Raw genomic sequence first — 23960 nt, forward strand, 5'->3', positions numbered from 1 at the left:
CTCGTTTCATCTCTCCAGGAAGGCTTGAACTGATCAGGACTGCAGTGAGGTGGGCGGTTCGGAAATCTCACAGCATCCCTCAGAACGCTTTGCCGGAAGGAAGTCTCCCAGTGCCCCTGGGGAGCAGAGTGGCCCAGCTCCTCTCTGTCCTGACTCACTGGGACTGACTGGTGGAGGGTAAGCATCTCTAATTAGGCTGGCAGCTATGGGTGCAGCTCTGCAGCGTCTTATCCACAAGAAGATCATCCCATTTAGAAATAATTTTTTTGACAGTCTCTCATCAGTTCTTTTCATGTTCCTCGTCAATCAAGAATGTAAAACGTAGAATCTTATCAATAGTATTCACAGCAAATTTAGATTGTAGTTGCTCTTTGCTGTCTTCCAGTACAACCCAGTTTGGATCATTTCCTTTGGATAAAGCAAGTCTCTTATTGAGTTGAAAGCTAAACCCTTCTTTTACCTTCCTCCTCCCTCCGCCTTTTTCTCTTCCCTCCTATTTGTTTCTCACCTCTCCCTATCTAAAAGGATTTATTAAGTGCTATGCCAGTCGGACACGACTGAGCAACTTCACTTTCACTTTTCACTTTCATGCATTGGAGAAGAAAATGGCAACCCACTCCAGTGTTCTTGCCTGGAGAATCCCAGGGTTGGGGGAGCCTGGTGGGCTGCCGTCTCTGGGGTCGCACAGAGTTGGACATGACTGAAGTGACTTAGCAGCAGCAGCTGCATGCCAGTCCCTGCGGGTATAAAGATACTTCCAAGCTGATCTTCACTCTTGAGATGATTATCATCTCAGGTGGGGGCTGCTGCTGCTGCTAAGTCGCCTCAGTCGTGTCCGACTCTGCGACCCCATAGACAGCAGCCCACCAGGCTCCACCGTCCCTGGGATTCTCCAGGCAAGAACACTGGAGTGGGTTGCCATTTCCTTCTCCAATGCATGAAAATGAAAAGTGAAAGTGAAGTTGCTCAGTCGAGTCCGACTCTTAGCTACCCCGTGGACTGCAGCCCACCAGGCTCCTCCATCCATGAGATTTTCCAGGCAAGAGTATTGGAGTGGGTTGCCATCGCCTTCTCAGGTCGGGGAGACAGACATAAAAACAAACCTTCATACATCCCTCTTTTTTGGATTTCTGCATACATATCGCTAATTCACGTCACTGTACAGCAGAAACTAACACAACATGGTAAATCAACTGTACCTCAATGAAAAAAGATGCGAACCTCCCCAGAAAACCAAACCTTCATATTGCATGTGGTAAAAATTGTGACTCACACTGACCAGTTCTGGGGAAATCGAGGCAGGAACTTCAAAAAAGATCACTTTGTGCAGATTCTTAAGAGATGAGTTGGAAATTTCTTACCTTCAGGGCTTGGAAATAGGGAGCGTGTCCCAGGGCCTAGGCTGATTAATTCCAAGGCAGTTTTTGCCCTGGGGTCGTGCTATGTGGGCTCTTCTCTAGCATCCAAGACTTACCTGGTCAAGCCAATATTTTTGTTTTCTTTTCCATATTTTCAGGTCCCAACCCCTATTTTTCCATTGCTTAACCAGCACTTGGGTTGACATCTTTGCCCTCTGAAGTGCTTTCTGGTGTGCGGCAGCCTCTCTCCGTGGGCGTGCTGACCTTGGCCTCGTCCAGCCTTCCATCTTTCACTCCGGGCGGCTCAGGGCCATGAGTGATCCTTCAGTGAATTGCTGTGCCCCCCGAAGAGATGCAGCCCGAGCCAGCTCACCCCCTGAGCTTCAGGTGAATATTGAGCCGTGATTCACCATGACTCAGAAACTTGTCAGCTCATAAATTTAAAGCAACTCCATTTCCTTTGCTTTTGAACAAACAGAACTGGATGGTGCATACAGATGAGAGCCATCGAGGGGGACATTAAGCTTATCCCTGTGCAGGTTTGTTTCCTACGAGGCCACTGGGGGACAGCGGATGCTTTTGTGTACGTTTGTAAAGTAGGCATGCTGACGTCCTTTGGGAGCGGTAGGAGCGTGAACGTGTGGCTGTGCTGCCAATAATATGAGGGGAGGATGAAAATAGCAGTGGAAGTTGTGATTATGGCCAACAGAAATCGGAAGCTGCTGCGAGGTCATTGGCCTGGTACCCAGCACTGGCCTATTAGCTGTCATTAGCCCTTATCCAGGAAACAATTCACATTCTTGAAATCCTTAGGAAATTGGATTTCTGCCCACAGATTCATCACCCTGCTGTTTCTCGTGGATTAAAGCGCCGGGGGCCTGTGAGCGCTGTGTGAGCAGAAAGTGCGATCCTTTGGCCTAGAAGTGGGCTGGGTTGCTCCTCCTAGAAACTGTGTGGCCCCGGGCTCATCTTATGACCGGATGGAAGAGACTTTATGACGGTATCTTGTCTCATCTCCTGCCCAGCAGATTCCATTCTCCCTCAAAGCTGGGAGATTGTAAAGTTTCCACTGGAATTTGACAACATCCCAGAGAAGTAAGTCCTTCCCAAAAGTCCGCATAATCTTCAAATGTAGGCATTCTTGATGTGTTTTCTTTGATTTTTCCAAATCTTGATGGTTCCTTAGGTGGACGAAACTGGGGACGATGGGTCCAACTTCAGGATGAGCCTGTTAGCCCAGGGGACGAGCCATCTGAGGCAGGTCACCATGCTGAGTGACCCTTTTCTTAAGTTTCTCTGGCTTCCTTCTGCTTCCCATCCCCTACAGTCAGTCTACATTCTCTTCCTCTGCATATAGGATTCTGAATTAATCCTCCTCAGGATCAGAATCTTTTTTTTTTTCTGGCCATGTTATGCAGCTTGTGGGATCTTAGTTCCCCAACCAGGGATATCTACTTTTTATGCCATAAGGCAGGATTTCTACCTGTGTGTGTCTCTATGGAGGATCCTATAATTAGGCTATGTATCTGCCTACCAATGCAATGTAAGAGATGTAGCTTCAATCCCTGGGTTGGGAGGAGCCCCTGGAGAAGGGCATGGCTACCCACTCCAGTATTCTTGCCTAGAGAACCCCATGGACAGAGGAGCCTGGCAGGCTACAGTCCATAGCGTTGCAGAGTTAGACACAACTGAAGTGTCTTAGCATAAATCATGAATTCTGTATACAAAATTGCAAATTGCCCCATCATGAAATTACGTAACCATCACAGGCTCAGTTCAGTTCAGTTCAGTTCAGTCGCTCAGTCCTGTCTGACTTTTTGCGACCCCATGAATCGCAGCACACCAGGCCTCCCTGTCCATCACCAACTCCCAGAGTTCACTCAAACTCACGTCCATCGAGTCGGTGATGCCATTCAACCATTTCATCCTCTGTCATCCCCTTTTCCTCCTGCCCCCAATCCCTCCCAGCATCAGAGTCTTTTCCAGTGAGTCAACTCTTCACATCAGGTGGCCAAAGTACTGGAGCTTCAGCTTTAGCATCATTCCTTCCAAAGAATACCCAGGGCTGATCTCCTTCAGAATGGACTGTTTGGATCTCCTTGCAGTCCAAGGGACTCTCAGGAGTCTTCTCCAACACCACAGGCTACAAGCTTTTAAAGCTAAAACCATTTTGAGGTGGCCAAACCAGCTGGTCAGACGAAAAGGCAGGGTGGTCTCTGGGAGGAGCCGTGGCATCGGATCCTCAGCCTGGGGACTCAGGTGAGGACACTGAACTTCTCTGTGTCTCTCTGTGTCTGAATTTCACTTTCCTGGGGTCTCCAGTGTGGGGCCTTCTCCTGGTTGTTGCCTTGAGAAAGCTTCTTGGACCTGTGGAGCAACTAAAAACTAGAGGGGCTTACATCTGGTGCAACCTGGGCTTTGTTTTGACCAAAGAAGAAAGCTCCAAGACCTGGAAGGAACCTGATAATTCACCAATTCAAATTCTTCCTCCATTTTTTTTTTAACATGGAAGAATTCAAGCTTAGTGAAGGAACATTTTCAAGTTCACAAAGTTAAGGAAACCAAAGATTGCTGACCCCCAAGGTCATTTTCTCAGTGCTCCTAAATGCAAATAAGGACTTGTCCATGGCTTTCATAATTACCTAAAATAGGTAATTAGGGTTTATTTTTACTTTTTTTTTTTTTTTTGCCACACTTGCTTTTTGCAGGATCTTGGTTCCCCTACTGGGGACTGAACCTGGACCATGGCTGAGAAAGCCTGGAATCCTAACCACTAGGCAACCAGGAAACTCTTATAGGATTTATTTTTATTTTATATTTGCTTTACTTTTTCACTTTTCTCCTTTATTTTTTAAATTATTTTTAATTTTATTTTTTAACTTTATAATATTGTAGTGGTTTTGCCATATATCAACATGAATCTGCCACAGGTATACACATGTTCCCCATCCTGAACCCCTCTCCCTCCTCCCTCCCTGTACCATCCCTCTGGGTCGTCCCAGTGCACCAGCCCCAAGCATCCAGTATCATGCATTGAACCTGGACTGGCGACTCGTTTCTTATGTGATATTATACATGTTTCAATGCCATTCTCCCAAATCATCCCACCCTCTCCCTCTCCCACAGAGTCCTAAAGACTGTTCTATACATCATCCCTCTCCCACAGAGTCCAAAAGACTGTTCTATACATCAGTGTCGCTTTTGCTGTCTCGTATACAGGGTTATTGTTAGCATCTTTCTAAATTCCATATATATGCGTTAGTATACTGTATTGGTGTTTTTCTTTCTGGCTTACTCCACTCTGTATAATAGGCTCCAGTTTCATCTACCTCATTAGAACTGATTCAAATGTATTCTTTTTAATGGCTGAGTAATACTCCATTGTGTATATGTACCACAGCTTTCTTATCCATTTGTCTGCTGATGGACATAGGTTGCTTTCATGTCCTGGCTATTATAAACAGTGCTGCGATGAACATTGGGGTACACGTGTCTCTTTCAATTCTGGTTTCCTCAGTGTGTATGCCCAGCAGTGGGATTGCTGGATCATAAGGCAGTTCTGTTTCCAGTTTTTTAAGGAATCTCCACACTGTTCTCCATAGTGGCTGTACTAGTTTGCATTCCCACCAACAGTGTAAGAGGGTTCCCTTTTCTCCACACCCTCTCCAGCATTTATTACTTGTAGACTTTTGGATCGCAGCCATTCTGACTGGCGTGAAATGGTACCTCATAGTGGTTTTGATTTGCATTTCTCTGATAATGAGTGATGTTGAACATCTTTTCATGTGTTTGTTAGCCATCTGTATGTCTTCTTTGGAGAAATGTCTATTTAGTTCTTTGGCCCATTTTTTGATTGGGTCATTTATTTTTCTGGAATTGAGCTGTAGGAGTTGCTTGTATATTCTCGAGATTAGTTGTTTGTCAGTTGCTTCATTTGCTTTTATTTTCTCCCATTCTGAAGGCTGTCTTTTCACCTTGCTTATAGTTTCCTTTGTTGTGCAGAAGCTTTTAAGTTTAATTAGGTCCCATTTGTTTGTTTTTGCTTTTATTTCCAATATTCTGGTAGGTGGGTCATAGAGGATCCTGCTATGATGTATGTCGGAGAGTGTTTTGCCTATGTTCTTCTCTAGGAGTTTTATAGTTTCTGGTCTTATGTTTAGATCTTTAATCCATTTTGAGTTTATTTTTGTGTATGGAGTTAGAAGTGTTCTAGTTTCATTCTTAGGATTTATTTTTAAAAGAAGCAAACAAATGGTCGTCTGTATTGAAATGGAAACAGAAGGGTAGTATTCACTTATACCCATAAGGCGAATACTTCCCGTAAATGATTGTGATCTCAATTGTGACTGGCATGATATAAACCTTATAGCTTTGAAGCTGAGTTGCACTGGGCTGGGGTCCTGAACAACAGTGTACAATTCAGTGGCATTAAGTGAACACACAGTGTTGTGCAACCGTCACCAAGATCTCCTTCCAAAACTTCTTTATCATCCCAAATAGAAAAACTCTGTCCTCATTAAATAAAAACACCCCATTTCCTCCTCTCTCCAGCCCCTGGTGAAACATAATCTACTTCCTGTCTCTATGAGTTTGCTTATTCTAGATCTTTCATGTAAGTGGGATCATATAACATTTGTCCTTTTGGGCAGGTTTTATTTCACTTAGCATACTTATTTAAAAATATATTTATTCATTTTTGGCTGTGCTGGGTCTTCATTGCTGAGCAACAGGCTTTTCTCTAGTTGCGCTGAGCGGGGGCTACTCTCTAGTCGTGGCGGTTGGGCTTCTCAGTGTGGCCGTTTCTCCTGTTGCGGAGGATGGGCTCTCGGGTGTGTGGGCTTCAGTGGTTGCGGCATGTGGGCTCAGAAGTGCTTGTGGCTCCTGGCCTCCAGAGCACGGGCTCGATAGTTGTAGTGCACAGGGCTCTGTTGCTCTGTGGCATAATGTTTGATTATTTTTTTAATTTAAATTTATTTTTAATTGGAGGATAAATGCTTTACAGTATTGCTGATTCACGTTGATATGTGGCAGAAAGTCAACACAGAGCATAATGTTTTAAAAGTTCATACATAGCATGTATCAGAACTGCTTTCCTTTTCCTGAGCAAACTATTCCCTTTTTACGTGCGTATATATTACATTTTGTTTGTCCATTCATCTATTGGACGTCTGAATTGTTTCCACTTTTTGGCTGTTCTGGATAATGTGCTGCAGTGAACATCAGTGTATACAGGGGTCTGAGTCTCTGTTTTCAGTTCTTTGGGGGTATATATCTAGAAGCAGGGTTCCTGGATCATACGGCAGTTCTTTGTTTAGCTTTCTGAGGAACTGCCAAGTACTTGCCCACAGTGGTGGCACCATTTTCCATTCCTCTCAGCAATGCATGAGGGTATGATGGGTTATTTTTATTATATATGTATGTATCAGACAGGATTTGGTTAGAAAAACATAAGCCACTTTATCTGCAGATAAAGAGGTCAGAATAGATTTTGAAAATAGATTTTGAATCTTGCATGTAAGTTGGAAGATTTAGGGGAGCGGAGTTCGCTTTCACTTTTCACTTTCATGCATTGGAGAAGGAGATGGCAACCCACTCCAGTGTTCTTGCCTGGAGAATCTCAGGGACGGGGGAGCCTGGTGGGCTGCCGTCTATGGGGTTGCACAGAGTTGGACACCACTGAAGCAACTTAGCAGCAGCAGCAGCAGCAGTTCAGAGAAGTTGGTGCCGCAGGTTTGGGGGACCTGTCCCAGAAGGTTAAAGTAGTTGACACTGAGGATGTCAGCCCATGGCTCCAAGCTGGCTCTCAAAGGCTTGCCTGCGATTCTTGAGACTCTCCAAGTAGCTCCATGAAGGGTCTCAGTCTGCATTGGTACAGAACTTATCAGGAACCCATGGGAAATCTCTCATCTTTCCACGCATCTGGCTGTAACTTTCTGCAGATGATTGCCCCCATCCCAAATCTCACGGGAGTTCCTCTCGATGGAAAACAAACCCAGGACTATCCAGAGAAGGGAGATCTGGGGGATTGTCGTTGCCACTCTCAGAAGGGAGAGGTGGCGGTCCTGGCTGACAACAGAACAGCTCAATTGAGTCTTCTTAATGCAGAAAGGAGTACAGATAGTTTATCAAGATGTGTGAAATTTGACCAATTGGCCACCTTCACATTTGAGCAAATGGAGACAAAAAGGCAGGCGGAAGGAGTGAAAATGGAGCCAGAAACAGGGCTAAGCGTGTCTGCCTCAGTCACCTCACACTCGCGTGGGTGAGCCTCACCCTGAGCTGTCCACCACAGAAGTCACACTCCCCACAGCTGCTCTGGGGACTGAAAAATGTCCTTACGTGTTAAGCTCAGACAAGAGCCCCTCTCAAGGGTCAAGAAGTCTTATCCTGAGAAGATGACGTGGAGGCCATGGGGTGGCTTTAGGCTAGTAGCAACGGGTGGAACCTAGACGTGCTTGACGGGAATTGTGAGGTGCTGCCAATGTGCTCCTCTTATGGGCTGAATTGTGTCCCCCTGCCCCCCAGATACATGTGTTCAAGTCCTAACATCCAGCATCTCAGAATGTGCGGGTTTCTGGAGACAGGATCTTTACAGAGGTAATTAAGTCAGAATGAGGTCATTAGCATGGGCCCAAATCCAAGATGACTGCTGTCCTTATAAGAAGGGGAGGGGGCTTCTCTGGTGGTCCATGCTTCCAATGCAGGGGACGTGGGTTTGATCCCTGGTTGGGGAATTAAGATTCCCACGTGCTGCAAGGCTTAGCCAAAAAACAAAAACAAAAACAGAAGGGGAAATTGTGACATCGATAAATACAAAGGAGGGCCCTGTGAAGACACAGAGAAGTTGGCTGTCCAGGTCAGGCCAAGGCAGCAGGCTAGCACAGACCTTTGGTGTCCATGTGTCCTACCCACTCCAAGTCCCTGGCTCCTGGCTGGTCCTCAGAGTCTTCTCCCTGAGTCTCACCCCTCCCGGCACTGGCATCAACTCTTCCTCTGATCAGGCACCTCTCAAGAACAGACACACTTTAGAGAGTGGGAAGTGGCTGAAGACATGGCTGGGGTGGGTTTGGGTTGGCTGTAGTCCCTTTGGAAAAAAAAGCAAAGACAAGTTGCCCTGTATCCAGAAGCCTCTCGGTGTGCTGGTCCTCGATACATCCCCTGTTGGATGAAGGAAGCCATCTGAAACATTCCAACAGAGCATCCTGAGCGCCAGGAAGGGCAGAGCTAAGGGGTGATGGATGCAGCAAGAACACAGGGTGATTTCTCACTCTCATCGCTGTTGCCCCAGAGAAGGGAGGTCAGGCTATCGTCCCACCTCCACTCCGGACGCCTGGCAGCAGGGCACATGGCTGTATCAGAGAGTGGACCTGAGACCTTCCGACAGGAAGAGCCTCTGAGACTCCTCCCAGCCCCGGGAGATCTGAGTCTGTGAATTACACTCACTTTTCTTTTGGGCAGCCGACTCCTGGTTCACTCTGATTGGGCTCCTGAGAGATGACAGGGGTTATCCAAGACCATAAAGGCTCTGTCCTTCTCTTAGGAGGAAGGGAAGGGGGTCTGAGGTTGTGTCAAGTGAGAGACGAGAGGGGAGAGAGAGGGGAGGGGAGAAGGAGAAGGAAAGAGAGAGGAAGAAAACACGGCCAATGTCCCTGCCAGGGTATGTCTGGGTTGGGTAGTTTGGTTAATGAAGCCCTGGGCTGATCAATGTGAGATGCTTTGTTCAGTCTCTGTTGGTTGATGATTTTCTCTGATCTGAGAAACTATTTGCAGATCTGAGAAGCTATTTGCAGATAGGCATATGGATCCCAGGGAGACCCCACAGACACCCCCAAGGAGAGAGCTCAGATGGCTCTGTACAAGTTCATCCCCAGCACTGCAGAAGCAACTCCTGGTACCTCCCTGTACAGTCCTGAGACTGTCTTGTAGGAGTGAGCGTTTCTACTTATTGAACAGTGATGATGAGCAAGACCCTGTGTTCAGCTCTTTCACAGGCATTACCTCATTTAATCCTCACAACAACCTTATAAGACAGATACAGTTATGACCCCCCTTTTAGACCTGGCTTGGGCAAGTTAACTTACCTGAAGTCCCTTAGCTAGTACCTAGTGACACCTGGATCCAGAGCCCACACTAGTATCTCCCCTACACAGCGGGCTCCCTAAACAAGAGTCACTGTCTGCCCAGGGCCACGCCCAAGTCAGACACAGCCTAAGTGCTTGCTGAATGAATGAATGATGGAAGGACAGTGAAGTCAGTGACTATAGGGCTGATAAGAAAATTTATATCCTGTCCCAAGAATCAAATTTCCCTAATAGATTTCCAAGGCAAGCTCTTAAAAAGAGAGAGGGTCTGTTTTCAGCAAGACCTATGAATCAATGCAATTTTTAATTTTTATTTTTGTAACCACAGAGGGCTCTGGTTGACGAAAGGTTCCCTGGTGACTGAGCTCAGCATCCTGAAGTTTCTGTGAGGAACGAACCCTGAACCTCTCTGGACCACCTAGGTCCTCTTCCGTTCTCTCCCTGAGGTGTCCTCAGATCCACTCTAAGGAAACACATGTTGGGAGGAAGGATGTGATGGAGCCCAGGGCCCAATTCTGCACTTGGCGGGGCCCCATGGACACAATCCATAGTCAGAAATATCATTTCCAGCTGACTCCACGGGATCCTGGTTTCAAAAGAGTTGTCATTCTTGTCTGTGTACCATAGATCTCTGAAATAGCCTCTTCTTTTCTGAAATTTATTATATTTTCCCCAGCGTTTTGTCTTTTGCTAATTGACTAAGAAGGATAGTTCTATAACATAAATCAACCATGAAAAACAAATTACCCCTGCCCACTTCCTCCCTTGCCTTTTTTTACCTCTAATGATATTTTCTGTATGATGACTAACCCAGCCTGACGTAATTTATCAATTGATCTCCACGATGTACATTAGAGAATGCATTCCACAGGCCCCCGTATGCAGCCTTCTGTGAGTGCCAGCTTGCTTTAGAAACCCGAAAACCTCTCAGTGCGACAGCAACATCTAAAGCGTGGCCTTTTTGCTGAGGATATTAGAACTGATGCTAATTACTGTATTAATCATCAGGTGAAACAGCAGTGCTTATGTCACGGCAGCTGTAAAATAAGTGCTTTTATGGCAAATGTAGTTAAAAAGAAATGACAGGTTGGATTTATGGTACTCAGCAGTTAAAAAAAAAAAAGAGATCATGCATACCAGCAATTTTCTTTCTTTAGTTAAATGTTCATTAAATGTGTACCGCTAAGAGCCGTTTGTAACTAATTCCCTGGTGGTCCATGTCCTAGGAGAACTTATTTTAAAATACAAATTAAAGCTTAAATTTGCCTTTATTAAAAAAAAATATATATAGTGAGTCAATATTTTATCTCCTGAGAGAAGAGAGAGAGATGCAAAGCCGCTGGTGGGAACCCAGAGATGATGTTTGTGTGGGGAATTCCGGTGAGCCCGTTCTCACTGGCCCGTGGCGAAGGCAGCTGGGTTGGGAGGCTGTGGTCCAGCCCGAACCCCTGGTGCAGTCGATATCTGAAGGCAGGGAAACCACAATGACCAAGGTTGTCATCTAAGGAGATGTTTGCCCATCCATTGTTAAAGTGAGTCTTTGACTTTTTAAAAAAATTAATGTTTATTTTTTAAAAATACTTACTTATTTTTGGCTGTGCTGGGTCTTTGTTGCTGCGAGGGCTTTTCTGTAGTTGCAGCGATCATGGGGTACTGTTCATTGCCATGTGCGGGCGTCTCAGCTGCTCCACAGCAGGTGGGACCTTGCCAGATCAGGGATAGAACCTGTGTCTCATGCATTGACAGGTGGATTCTTGACCACTGAGCTTCCAGAGAAGTCTTTGACTTTTATGTTTGCTGTTTTGTTTCCTTAAAGTCACTTTATTCTATGAGGAAGTAAAAATAATCTTGAGTTCCCACAAGTATGTTTGGCTTTCACATACCTAGCCGTTGGGAAAAAAAAAGAATTAGGATTAGTTAACATTTCACTTTCTATTTCTGATTAAAGCTTTGTGTGTGTGTGTGTGTGTGTGTGTGTGTGTGTGTGATGGAAGGAAGTAAACATTTATCAGGTGCTGACTACGTTCCGTACACTTTATAAAATCTCTCTCCCTGTCTCCTAATTCTCAGAACAGCTCTGGATTTTAGGATAGCATCACCCTGTGTTTGCATGACAAAACCTAGGCTCTCTTTGAATGTATTCCCTCTCTGAGAGTAACACTGTGAGTGGCGGTTCTGGAATTCTGATGCAGAACTGCCAGATTCCAAAATCCACACTCTTTGCCTTATGCCAGGGTGTTTGCAATTGAAATACAAAACAAAATTATTGAGTACCGAGTGCCAGATGATTTCACAGGCAGAGCAGTGAGGTGTGTACAATTATTCCCATTTTACAAGTTAAGTTAGCCCAAGGTCACACAGCTTATGTCTTTCTCTATTATGTTGGCTTTTTATTTGCAATTTAATATTGTACTCCCTTGGCCATAGGAGTACTTGCTTGCAAGGTCAGTATACACTCTCCCGAGTTCCTGGCAACCCTGTTACTTGGCAGTGTGGTCCCCCAGCTTCCAGGATCCCCTTCTGTTGGCCCCTACAGTTTCTATGGGAACCAATCTCCTCTTCCTTTCAGGCCCAAAGACCCAGCTCACTGAGGACTGGTGTCCTCAAAGGGACTGCAGCCTCCACTTGGGGAAGTGTTTGGTACCTGGATCTGAGGTAGGCAAGAGGCTCACGCCTGCCAGGCTGTCCACTGCCAGAATGGGGACAGATGCCACCATGCTCTGCCTTAAGACACAGCCCAGAGCGTCCTAGCATCTCTGCTGTGCCCACTCACCCCCACCTGGGAGCAGAGAGAGATGACATTGCTGTCCCCAACCTAAGTGACTTGGTTGTCAGCCTAGACAAACGATGGTGGAGGAGGGGAGAGAGGGCAAGGATGGGCAGAATCAGGGCACCAGGAGCTGGCGGCAGCTGAGACCCAGCCAGGGGAGCAGGGGAGCCAGTCTGTGAGGCTCCAAGGCGCCCAGGCGTGCTCCGCTTTCCCATCGGACTTCAATTACGAAACAGAAATTAAAAATGGAATTAAGAATTTCGAGACAGGGACCTTAGGGCCTTAAGCCCCGGTCCCAGGGGCCTGGACAGCTGCGCTGGTCACCCCTCACGAAGCCAGCCCTGACCTGAGACGTGGCCTCAGGCGCCCCAGCCTGGGTTTGGGAAGGTGATAGTGCAGGAAACACAGACGACTCATAGCAGTGTGCATTTTTAATTCCACATTTCTGATTCTGTGTGCCGTTTGTAAGTGTTCCATGGCCTTTTAAGAATTCGGTGTGTCATCCTTGTCTAAGTTTTCTTTCTCGATTAATACTGGTTTGTCCCTAGTTACCTGGCTCTGGACAGATATTAGTATCTCTGGTTCTTAGTTCCCACTTCCCTTCAGAGTTTTTTAAAACCTCCTATTGGATATCGACACAAAGACATCACTTTGGATAGTCCTCCCCTTCTGTCAGCTGGTCTGTCCTTCTATGTTTAAACGAAAGCAGCTGCCAGTCTTGTCAAGTCCTTCACTCACCACCTGGGAAACTGCTTTTTAGATGATGTTTTGGGCAAGTGAGGCCCCTGTGCCCACTTACTGATTAATAAGGGAGGAAAATGGTGGCCCCAACCCACCTCTTGATTGGAGTCAGCATATCTTTCTGTGAGCATCAGGACACTTCAGTGGGCTGTGAGATAGTCAACACTCTGGGCATAAAGAACCCAGGTCTGGGGGGTACGGGGGTGGGGTGTGTTCAGGGAGATGCATCTGCCAGGTCTGCCACCCGCTGGCTGTGTGGCCACAGGCCAGTCTCTTTCCCTCTCTGGGCCCCAGTTTCCTCATCTTTAAAATTAAAAAAAAAAAAAAAAAGATCGGAGTGGGTCGTTTCCAGGGCTCCTGCTGCCTTGAAAATGTAAGATTTTGTGTCTGTGAATCTTCCGCCTCCTCTGTGGTCTCCAGTTAAGTCATTCGGGGGATCACAGGCTCCCAAAATGTGCTGAGCACCTTTTCTCAAATCAGCCAAGAGCACTTCTCCCAGCTGGTTAGAAAGAGGATCGGAACTGAGGCACACTCCAGGCTCTGCGCATCTTTCCTCTGCTGTAAGGTCTGGGCACGTGGAAAACCCAAGGGCTGTGCGCTCAGCATCTCTGCCTAAACTGACAACTGCCTGCGGCAAGAAATCATCTGTTAGGTCACATCATCGTAAAGGCGGGTGAGTGAGAAACGTCCCCAGTGACTCAGAGCCTCGCGAGGACCCCCACCGCCAGCAGCCTTCTCCGGAGACTGGCACCGCTTCTTGCCCCTGCGGGCGAGGTTGTTCTGCAGATTGTGGCTGAGTTCATTACAGGAACAATACAAAGAAGCCAGCAGTTAATTATATACTAAAGGAGCTCCTTCACATCAGCCTCTACTCAGCTCTCTTTTTCATGCCCTCTGAAAAGACGTAATCATCCATTACAGTCATCACCAGCTTTGTTACTTTTTGTGCTTCTAATTGGCACTTTTCTTTTAGACAATGAAGTATAGTGGAAAACATGTCCATCGAGGCGCCAGCCGCCTGATGTTCTGGGTCTATTAATACTTCCGTGTGTAACCCTGAGCGAGTCCCTTTATCTCGTTGGGTCTCAGTTGTCCAGTCAAGCAAGGGAGTCCGATCAAACACAGTTAAGCCCTGTTCCTGTTGGATTTCCGGTGTGGTCTCCCGTGGTGGGACCAGCAGTATGCTGGTTGTCACAGGAGATCTGGGAAAGTAAGCGTGTGCTTTAGTCTCAGCTCTGAGAAGGCTATCGGAGTTGGGGAGGCTTGATGGAAACAGAGGTGTGCCTCATTGTTTGGCACTTCCAGGCAGGCAGACAGGGGCAGGAGTAATGGTTGGTTGGTGGGCTGGGGCAAGGCCATCCTAATGAGACCAGAGCGTCTCACACTGGGTGCAGAAGGCTGAAAGGAAGGGAGAAGTCAGACTAACAAGAATCTCAAATAAAGGCAAGGGAGTCTGGACTTCTTTAGCTATAAGGGACCAGTGGTTCCACTGGTTAATGGAATTACTGCAGGAGAGACACTCCTTTGAAGATTTAGTAGTCAGGAATGCATTTGGCTATACTAACCATAGTGGTCTCAACACATCAGTGGGGTTTTTTTCTGTTTAACAAGACAGCAAGGAGGTGGCAGGTGCTGGTGTTGGTTTAGTCATTAGGTGACATCAGAGTTATTTCTGTGATTTTCTTGGCTTTTCCCTCACGGTTGCAAAATAGCTGCTTCAGATATGATGAAAAGTGAATGTACGAAGGGGTTGTAGCAGTTGAGTCTTTCCCTTTATATGATAGAATACGTTTCCATATGATTCAGAGCCCACCCCTCTCCCTCAAATTAAAACTAGACCATTAAGGAGGTATTATTTGATCACAAGACTCACCAGGCTGCAAGGAGGCTTTCCAACCTCTACGGAAGCCATTCTCAGCTACACTTTCCCTTGCAACCTCCTACTATACATTCAACCTGCACTGATGTTTTGGGGAGATATTTTTTGGTAATTAACTATGAGCAACTTGACAAACTTTTCACCATTGTATATTAAGTATTTGGCACGGTGCTGGGTTCACGGTGTTGCTTCCTTCATCACCGTGGACTGAGCTAGGATGGCTGTTCAGGTGGGCTCCCTGCCTCCATGAGCTTTCTCAACCAACCAGACGTCTGGTGATACACTGGCCAAGGTATATTATTTTGGCCCTATTCCAGGATATTTCATGGAAGTCTTTAAAAGATATATTCTTCGGTTTGTACTTATAAAACTTTATTGTCTTAATCCATTTCTTATCACCCATCTGAAGCGTAAGCCCTGAAGTGCATTCTCAGCTGCATTGCTGCGTCTGCCTATTGTGGGCAAGCCCTGCGTGACAGATTCAATTACTCTCCCAGCCCTGCATGGCCTCAGTCACTGGTGGAAGGTTGTAGTGGGTCTCGCTCTTGCCTGAATGGCTATAACAAACATCTTGGTTTGGTTGAATAACTTATTTTACTTCATCCATAAATCTGTGTTATCTTGGCCGAGCTTTATGTTATTAAAGAGCAGGAAACTCTGGATTTCTGCTTCTGGACACGTTTATTTATGAGCCTCCTCCACCCCTGCTGCGTTGTCCCCCTTTATCTTTACAAGCTTCTCTGGTATAAATCTGGTCATTGTTACTGACCATTCCTGCAGGCTGAATTCTTTCCTGTAAACGCAGAATCCTGTGACCTGAGGGCAAAGTACATTGCTGATGTATTTCTTTTTTCCTTCTAGGTCTCTAAGAATAGTCTTTCTTGTGACGGAATTATGATGAGCTCTTATAGTCAACAATTTATTATTGCAGATGCTTTTTCTAGGATTTTAATGGACCACTTACAGCCTTGATGTTTTGCCCGTTTCTCAATGAATGTAATATTTTCTTCATATGTAAACTCAATCTTTACCTCTGATTTTTCCCATTGATCTAGTACTAAAATATACATTTTCTTATACCTAGAGTCTTATGGATGGTTATTACAGTATGCAGAGGTAATTCACACTTTCTAATATGCATATTAATCTAATATGCATATAAACCGTGATACAGAGCTGGTCCCTGCAGAGTTGTGCCTCATTAAAGAACATTTTAACCTCATATGCTTTCTAAATTGATGGCTCAAACGTGCCTACTGCCTAGCCACGGCTACTATCTGCATGCTGGAAATGTCACCAAATATTGTACATTGTGGATTTCTGAGTGGAGGGCATGTAAACAAATAAAACCGACCCTTTGAGATTGGGCTGTTTACAGAACAGGTTTCATGGCTCAAGCCTCTGGACGCCCTGGCAGGGAGGCTGTCATGGAAGCCTCCTGTGTCGCTGACTGTGCTGATTAGAGATGGCAGGCGAGGCAGGAAGAGGTCCTGGGAGAAACACACCTCCCCACGCATTTATGTATATTCTCTCTCACTGGAGGCTGGGTATATTTCTGCCTAGCAACCAAACTGTTCTGACATACAACCCCAGCACAGGATTCTAAGTTCCTTTGCACTTAGGAATGACAATTTGGGTTAGCTGGAGTTTATCCACTGTTGCACAGTGGCGATCACAACTCCGAATCTCTCAATGAATGGAGGGAACACTTAGTTTCATGAATGGGATTCAGTTTGCCTGATGTGCAGAGCTGCATTGTCAGGCAGTGTGTGCACATGTATGTGTGTGTGCATGCATGTATGTGTGTGTGTGTGTGTGTGTGTGTGTGTGTGTAATGTGGAAAGGCAGGCTAGAGAATCTCGGTGCCTGGCCATCTTTCATGCTTTCCTGGTGCTTGCATTCTACAGGGGCTGGACAGCGACCCCTCCCTTTCTCATCCTGCTCACCGACCACACAGGCAGAGATATACCCCTTGGTGGCTGGCCCTCCAGATGGAACCATCTTAATTTCAAAGTGTCCTTATGGAAAGAACCCAGAGCCTGCATGTTTGAATCCCCAAGTGGCCGTTTTGTTTTGACAGTTGGAGCCGGATGTTCACATCTGTAAAAATAGTATCTGTTGGACTTCAGGGAATATGCCTGAAATCATTAAGCTAGGTTGTAAAGGCAGATTTTGATGGCCGCCATCTAGAAGTGTTATTCTTTACCATTTTTTTAAGGGGTAGAATGAAGAGCCATGCATCTAAAACAATTCTTTGTTGGGAAATTTGTTAAGTGGGTGACTCTGGGTACAACTATGTGTCATTTAGGGTGCACACGTCTTATTTCTCAAAGATGGTAACACTTCAGTCTCCCTGGTTGGCCCTCTGCCACACCGGCAAGGGATTCCCAGGTGATGCAGTGGTAAAGAATCCGCCTGCCAATGCAGAAGACACAGGAGACGTGGGTTTGGTCCCTGGGTTGGGAAGATCCCCTGGAGGAGGAAATGGCAACCCACTCCAGTTATTCTTGCCTGGAAAATTCCAAGGATAGAGGAACCTGATGGGTTATAGTCCATGGGATTGCCGAGAGTCAGACACGACTGAGGGACTGAGTGCACTCACGCACCAGCTAAGGTGAATAGTACTTAGCTAGTTTTCCCTGTTCTTTGGGTCTTTTCCTTGTTCCCAGGGCTGCAGGAGTGTGGATAACAATGCAACAAGTTCAGGGGGAAAAAGGAGGTAATGAGGAGAGAACTAATGTTTAGTGAATGCCTGTGATGTGCTAGATTTCACACATATCATTTAATCTGCCCACAGTTAAGATGCAGTGATATCATCACTACTCCAGAGCTAAAGGCACCACAGTCCAGACAGATCTGGCCATGGTCCCTTTTAGAGACACAAACCCTACACACTGTGGTGGCTTTCCAGTGACTCAATCAGTAAAGAGTCTGCCTGCAATGCGGGATGTATGGGTTCAGTCCCTGGGTTGGGAAGATCTCCCCTGGAGAAGGGAATGGCAACCCACTCCAGTATTCTTGCCCGGAGAATTCCATGGACAGAGGAGCCTGGTGGGCTACAGTCCATGGGGTCACAAAGAGTTGGACTCAACTGAGTGACTAACTTTCACACACTGTACACAACCCTGTTGCCTGGAAAAGATAAAACATTTAATTCAGGGACTTAGTTCATTTGTATACATTAACTTATATATGTCTATTGGTATATCTTAGATAGGGGCTTCCCAACTGGCTCCATGGTAAAGAATCCACCTACCAAGACAGGAGATACAGGAGACTCAAGTTCGATCCCTGGATGGGGAAGATCCCCTGGAGGAGAAAATGGCACTCCAGTATTCTTGCCTGGAGAATCCCATGGACAGAGGACCCTGACGGGCTACAGTCCATGGGGTCTCAAAGAGTTGGACGTGACTGAGCACACATACCTCAGATAATGACATTTTATTGGGATTGTTTCTAAACTGCATCCCACAAATACTAAAAAATAATCTAAATACTCAGACTTTGTCAGTTTGTATTCAGAGTCCTTAGATGCTAAGACCTTCCTGAGACCTCTGTGCTGTGCTGTGCTGTTGCTCAGTCGTGTCCAACACTTTGTGACCCCATGGACTGTAGCCGGCCAGGCTTCTCTACCCATGGGATTCCCCAGGCAAGAATACTGGAGTGGGCTGCCATTTCCTACTCCAGGGGATCGTCTCAAATCAGGGATGGAACCCAGGTCTTCCGTGTTGTGGGCGGATTCTTTATCGACTGAGGCACTAGGGAAGCCTGGACCTCTAGCTCGACTCATTTCGTAATGTAACAGGGAGCTTCCACAGGTGGGTAGACATGCAGACGCCATGAGTCATATTGGTTTCAGGCCGCACAACCTGTACCTGCTTCCTCAGAGAAATATGCTTAAGAACAAAAAAACCCTCCCTGGATTTATCCAATGGTAGCACTCAGGTACACAAGTAGGGGTGGGAGTAAGATCCCCAGACTCTTCTCGGGGACAAAGCTAAGGCGTTAGAGTGGGAGGACTAGGCAGCGCTTTGTTCACCTCTGGGTTCCCTGCCTAGGCTTTGCTCTCTCCCCTCTCTCTCCATCTGGGGCAGATGTGCATCTGCGTGGCTCGCCTCTGCCACCCTGCAGCAGGTAGGAGAGAACATGCGGTGCTTAGTCGCTCAGTCGTGTCTGACTCTTTGTGACTCCATGGCTCCTCTGTCCCTGGGATTCTTCAGGCATGAATACCGGAGTGGGTTGCCATGCCCTCCTTCAGGGGATCATCCCGACCCAGGGCTCGAACCAGCGCCTCCCGCATTGTGGGCGGATTCTTTACCACTGAGCCACCAGGGAAGCCCATAGGGGAGTGTATCTAGATCAAATTGCATCACTGGTGCGGCCGCCATCGGTTGATGCCATCATCGATTAATTAGGCATCAACAGTCTGGTTAATGATCACATGAGGTCATGTTTAGGACAGATCTCTCTCCCGTACTATTTTAGTCCAGAATTATCTGTTTGGGCCCATCTTTAGAGAGGCCGACCCCAGACTTTGAGCTGGAACAAACCCATGGCCCGTCCCGGGCCGTGCACACGCGCACTCTCGCTGGCGCGCCCTCGGAGGCCCAGGCCGAAGGATGGATGGAGGGCTTGTTGGGCTGTCAGAGTGTGGGGTAGATGCGATTAGCGTGAGCCTGATGCTGCTCGATGGAGCCGAGCGAACGGTGCCATATGGCAAGGCTGCCGTCATTCATAACAGCAGCTGTGTGAGGAATAAAAAGGTATCTCTCTGTGCAGTGATGTGGGGGAGGGGAAGCTGAACTACGTCATTTTCCCAAAGGGGGAAAAGAACGTCAGAAAAGGAGTTGCAGCGCGGCTTAACCCTTTCTTTCTCACACTTGGCCCCGCTGAGGACGGAAGTGAACTCTTCCTTGCGGTCATAGTATGGCTGGCCTTCCCTCTTCTTTGTGACTGTGGCCACTCTGTTTTTTTGGGGGAAAAAAAATGTGGTCCAAAAAGATGTGGTCGCCATGTATTTGGGCTTCTGGTGGCTCAGCAGTAGAGTCCGCCTGCAGTACAGGAGACATGGTTCGATCCCTGGATTGGGAACATTCCCTGCAGAAGGAAATGGCAACCCACTCCTGTAATCTAGCCTGGAGAATCCCAGGGACAGAGGAGCCTGGTGGACGACAGTCCACATGGTCGCAAAGAGTCTCACACGACTGAAGGGACTTAGCACACAAGTCCCAGGCTTTTGCATTGATTTCAGTAGGTAACAGATCGGAACTACCCCTGTCAGGCGGGTGTTTGGAGAAAGAGCGGCGAAGATCTGAAGATGTGTGTGACTCAGTGGGGGCAGGGAAGCATAAGAGAGGCTGAGTCTCTATGTCCGGGAGTTAGCATCTTGATCTTGAAATTTCTGTGGATCTGGGCTTGAGGTGGTTTCATCCCAGGGGGAGGTCAGGGCTCAGGATAGGTCCTGCAGTGGGCTCTTCCACATTCCTCTGAGTATTTCCCCGTGGCTGGAATCTAAGATGAGTCCGTTATACAGGAAAAGGAGTAGCTGAAGAAGTGCTGTGGAGGGAAGAGGTGGGGGTTTTCTTGCCTGGGAGCCAGCTCCAAACCCACCTGTGTTGCCTTGGCAACGGGGATGGGGCTAGAATTGATAGGCTCATTCTTATATGAGTACCTTAGGTCTTTTAAAATACCTCCCTTCCCCTCTACCCACCCACCATTTGCCTGAATCACTGTGCAGGGCTCTGGAGATGCGACCCCTGCCCCAGTCTGAGCCCTGGCACAGGCTTGGGGAATGCGAAGTTGGGGGCAGGGGCTGGAGAGTGGCTTTTTAAGGTTTTGCTTTAGTCCCTGGAATGTCACATCAAAGGTCTAATGGAAAAGAAACACTTTGAAATGTTGCTGTTCGAATCAATCCTCTTTAGTATTACCCTAAAGTTTGGCCATCTGAAGGGGTTTTCTAAATAGCTGGGTTGTGTGTATATATAATTATGACTGATTTGGATTTTTTTTATGGCAGAAATCAACACAGGATTGTAAAGCAATCATCATCCAATTAAAAAATAAAAATTAAATTAAAAAAATAGCTCAGGGGGGAATCAGGAAGTCAAACTGGCAGCTGTCCACTCTGCCCTGCTCATGGTGCCCCTTTGAGTTTCCTGTCCATGGTCAACTCCTCTCTGCATGCAGGCACCAGGCTACCTGTCCACCGAGAGCCCTTCCAGCTCCAGCATTTTGTGGACCTGTCAGGCTTCTCCTTGCCTAACCACAGTCAGTTTAAAAGCACAGCACCTGTCCTGCCTTCCACTGCCAAGAACATGCGGAACCAAGCTAAGCAAGCTGCCTTGTCAGCGCCAGCCAGAACTCAAACCAAACCCGGGTGCCAAAACCTAGAATAAACTGAACCCAGGGCTCAGCTCCCAAATTACATTAAAAAAAAAAAAAAGATCTGAACTTAGAAACCAAGAACCAAATGTGTATTTTTAAAAATAAAGCAAGCCACTTTTTGAAAGACTAGTTAAAACCAGGCTGGTTTTTTATATTTTTGAAAAGTATTTAATTTGAACACCAAAATATCCTCTGAAGTGAATCAAACAGATATTTCCATCAGTTTTGGTCTCTGGTTAAAAACAGACAAGCGAGCAAGCAAGCGTATAGATTGAAAAAAGCTCTCTGACATTTAGAATGAGATTGTGCTTGGAAAAAAGTCACAAAAGGGAGGTTTTAGTACATTTTCATTGAACCAACCTGCTATAACCAATTGGGAAAATATTGGCCACCTTCACTATCCAAATTTCCATGGACCTACCCTGAATCACCTCTCAGTTACTGGACCACAATTTCCAGTTGCTTCTGTTGCTCTTCCTTCTCTGCCCGGAGGTTAGTTTTGGAGAATTCAGATAATTCAGTGTCAATTACATAATGAATGCACTCCTGGGGAATGACCAAGGTTTTCTGAGGAACTTGGTTTTTCCAAAGCTCAGATGACCTTTGCTTGGGATGCTGACCCCTGAGACTTGCAGGGCAATACGGGGGCCATAGTGCACGTGGTCTGGATGCTCATATCCGATGCAACTGGGGTATTTTATCAACAAGATGGATTTACGCATTGACCTTTTCCTAGATGATGACGTGAGGGCCGTGCTACTGGAAATGAGCAAATCCCTGGAGAAATAAACCACGTCAGTTCAATGCCGAATGGGCTGATTTGTTTGTATGGGGCTTCTGAATGTCAGGGACCCTTTAATGTCCAGAGGTTCCTTGTTTACATGTTTCCTCTGTCTGTGATTTTCTTGGACTTTCTTCTCATCTCCAGTCTGTGCCTGGTAAGGGCATTTAATCTTGGAACTTGGTAACTTCTTTAACTGAAGTCAGGGGGCATCCTTTGAGGGTGAATATCACTTTCTATTTTATATCTTGTCACAGTGACTGCCTAAGAGGTGGGTAGGTAGCCTCGATGAAGAGAAAAGTGGATATAATTGCTGGACTGTCTCCAAAGTGACCCCCCTTTCCTGGGAAGCCTCCTTGACCAACCCCAAATCTGAATAGGGACCTTCCTCTATTACACTTGGTCCTTTCCCCAACATAGCACCAAATGCAGGTAACTCTTGGCTCTTCCATCTTTTCTGATAGCCTGAACCCTGAGAAGAAAAAAAACACCTGGGAATCCCCCTGGCTCAGATGTTAAAGAATCTGCCTGCAGTGCAAAAGACCTGGGTTGGGAAGATCCGCTGGAGAAGGGAAGGCAACCCACTCCAGTATTCTTGCCTGGAGAATCCCACGGACAAGGAACATGTCAAGCTAGCGACTAACACACATACACACGGATTTGTTGGCTGCTGTGTTTTCAGGGCCTCCTGTGGGGCACGGCAGAGAGAAAGTTCTGTCAGGGGATTTGGGCTCTTTTGAGAGCTTTCTTGTGAGGTTGTCACAGTCAAAGTCATGGAGTCTCTTGTTATTGGTTCCATTTTAAAGCTGTTTAACACTCCCATGGTTAGGAGGAATAGTTCACATGTATTGAGCTCCTAAAGAACTCAGCACATTGAGCTCTAAATTGTGTATACTGCCATGATATGTGAATGATTTTTAAAAGTTAATTTTTTCTTCCGTCAGAGTAATATACATAGTTTGATAGGTCAAATTATCTTCCAAGGTTTGTTGGGAAAAATATCCATCCCCACTCTTCTCAAATATTCCATTCTCCAGAGGTAGCCATTTTCAGCTCCCTTAGTGGATGTTGTTGAGTATTAGGATCCATATATTATCTCAGTGTTTATCTCATAGATCTTATATGCTCATCCGGCTACATAATTTATCAGGACTTTTTATTCTGCAAATTGATTTACCCTCAAGACACACAAACACAAGACCCACACTTTCCCAGACCTCCATACTTTAAATATGGTTTTATTGTAATTTTGACTGGTATAACAGTTGTCTTCATTTTATGAATATGTAAATGCTCTGCGCAACTCAGCCATGGGGTAAACTATGATTACTTTCCTCTGACGCACAGTTTTCTACTTTCTCGGAGTTAGTAATTAGCTTGGGTGCTCGTGTGTGCACGCGTGTGCGTCTGCACTTGACATTCTGTGACTTATTGCTCAGTCAGCCTGACTCCCCTCCAGCTGCACACTCTCAGGACTTTCAAACACATGACATATTCCATTGATTTCACCTTAAAAAAAAGTAAATCTCTTTCCTCGGTCTTCTTTTGTCAGGTGAGGGATAAGAATTTTAGTGTTTTTCTCTGAGAGTTCCATGAGCCCAAACCAGTTGGTAGGGCTCCCAGAGGTATATTTCTAAATGGAATTGGTCTAAATTCGGATATTACTCTTTCAGTGCTGAAATACATGTTTTGGAGGGTTCGCCAGCCTCTAACAGCTGTGAGAACTTTTCGGTGTAAGACGTATCTGAATAAAACAGAAAACTAAGTCTTACAAGTATAAAAGCAGATGCATCCTGCCTGCCAGCCTCCTCTCAGCCCACGCATACCTCATCTTTTCATTCTAAAGAAGTCAGAGCTAAACCGAGAATTAAACTCCTTTGATATACATGTCCTATTTGAGGTACCTGCTGCTGTTGTCCAGGACTGACATCCCATGGCTTGTGCCTGCGTGCTGTTTTGCTGTTTT

General features: G+C 46.3%; 1 long non-coding RNA gene across 1 annotated transcript in view; it reads left to right on the forward strand.

Annotated features, from left to right (window-relative positions):
* LOC129643087 (uncharacterized) overlaps positions 1 to 2109 on the forward strand; it is a 118721-nt gene extending 116612 nt beyond the window's left edge. The window contains exons 9-10 of the long non-coding RNA XR_008710072.1: positions 19 to 177; positions 1517 to 2109. This is a non-coding gene — a long non-coding RNA (uncharacterized LOC129643087). The remainder of the gene's footprint in view (positions 1 to 18; positions 178 to 1516) is intronic.
* Positions 2110 to 23960: the final 21851 nt, after the last annotated feature.

This window comes from Bubalus kerabau, chromosome 2 (genome assembly GCF_029407905.1).
Source record: "Bubalus kerabau isolate K-KA32 ecotype Philippines breed swamp buffalo chromosome 2, PCC_UOA_SB_1v2, whole genome shotgun sequence".
In the NCBI taxonomy this organism is placed as follows: domain Eukaryota; kingdom Metazoa; phylum Chordata; class Mammalia; order Artiodactyla; family Bovidae; genus Bubalus; species Bubalus kerabau.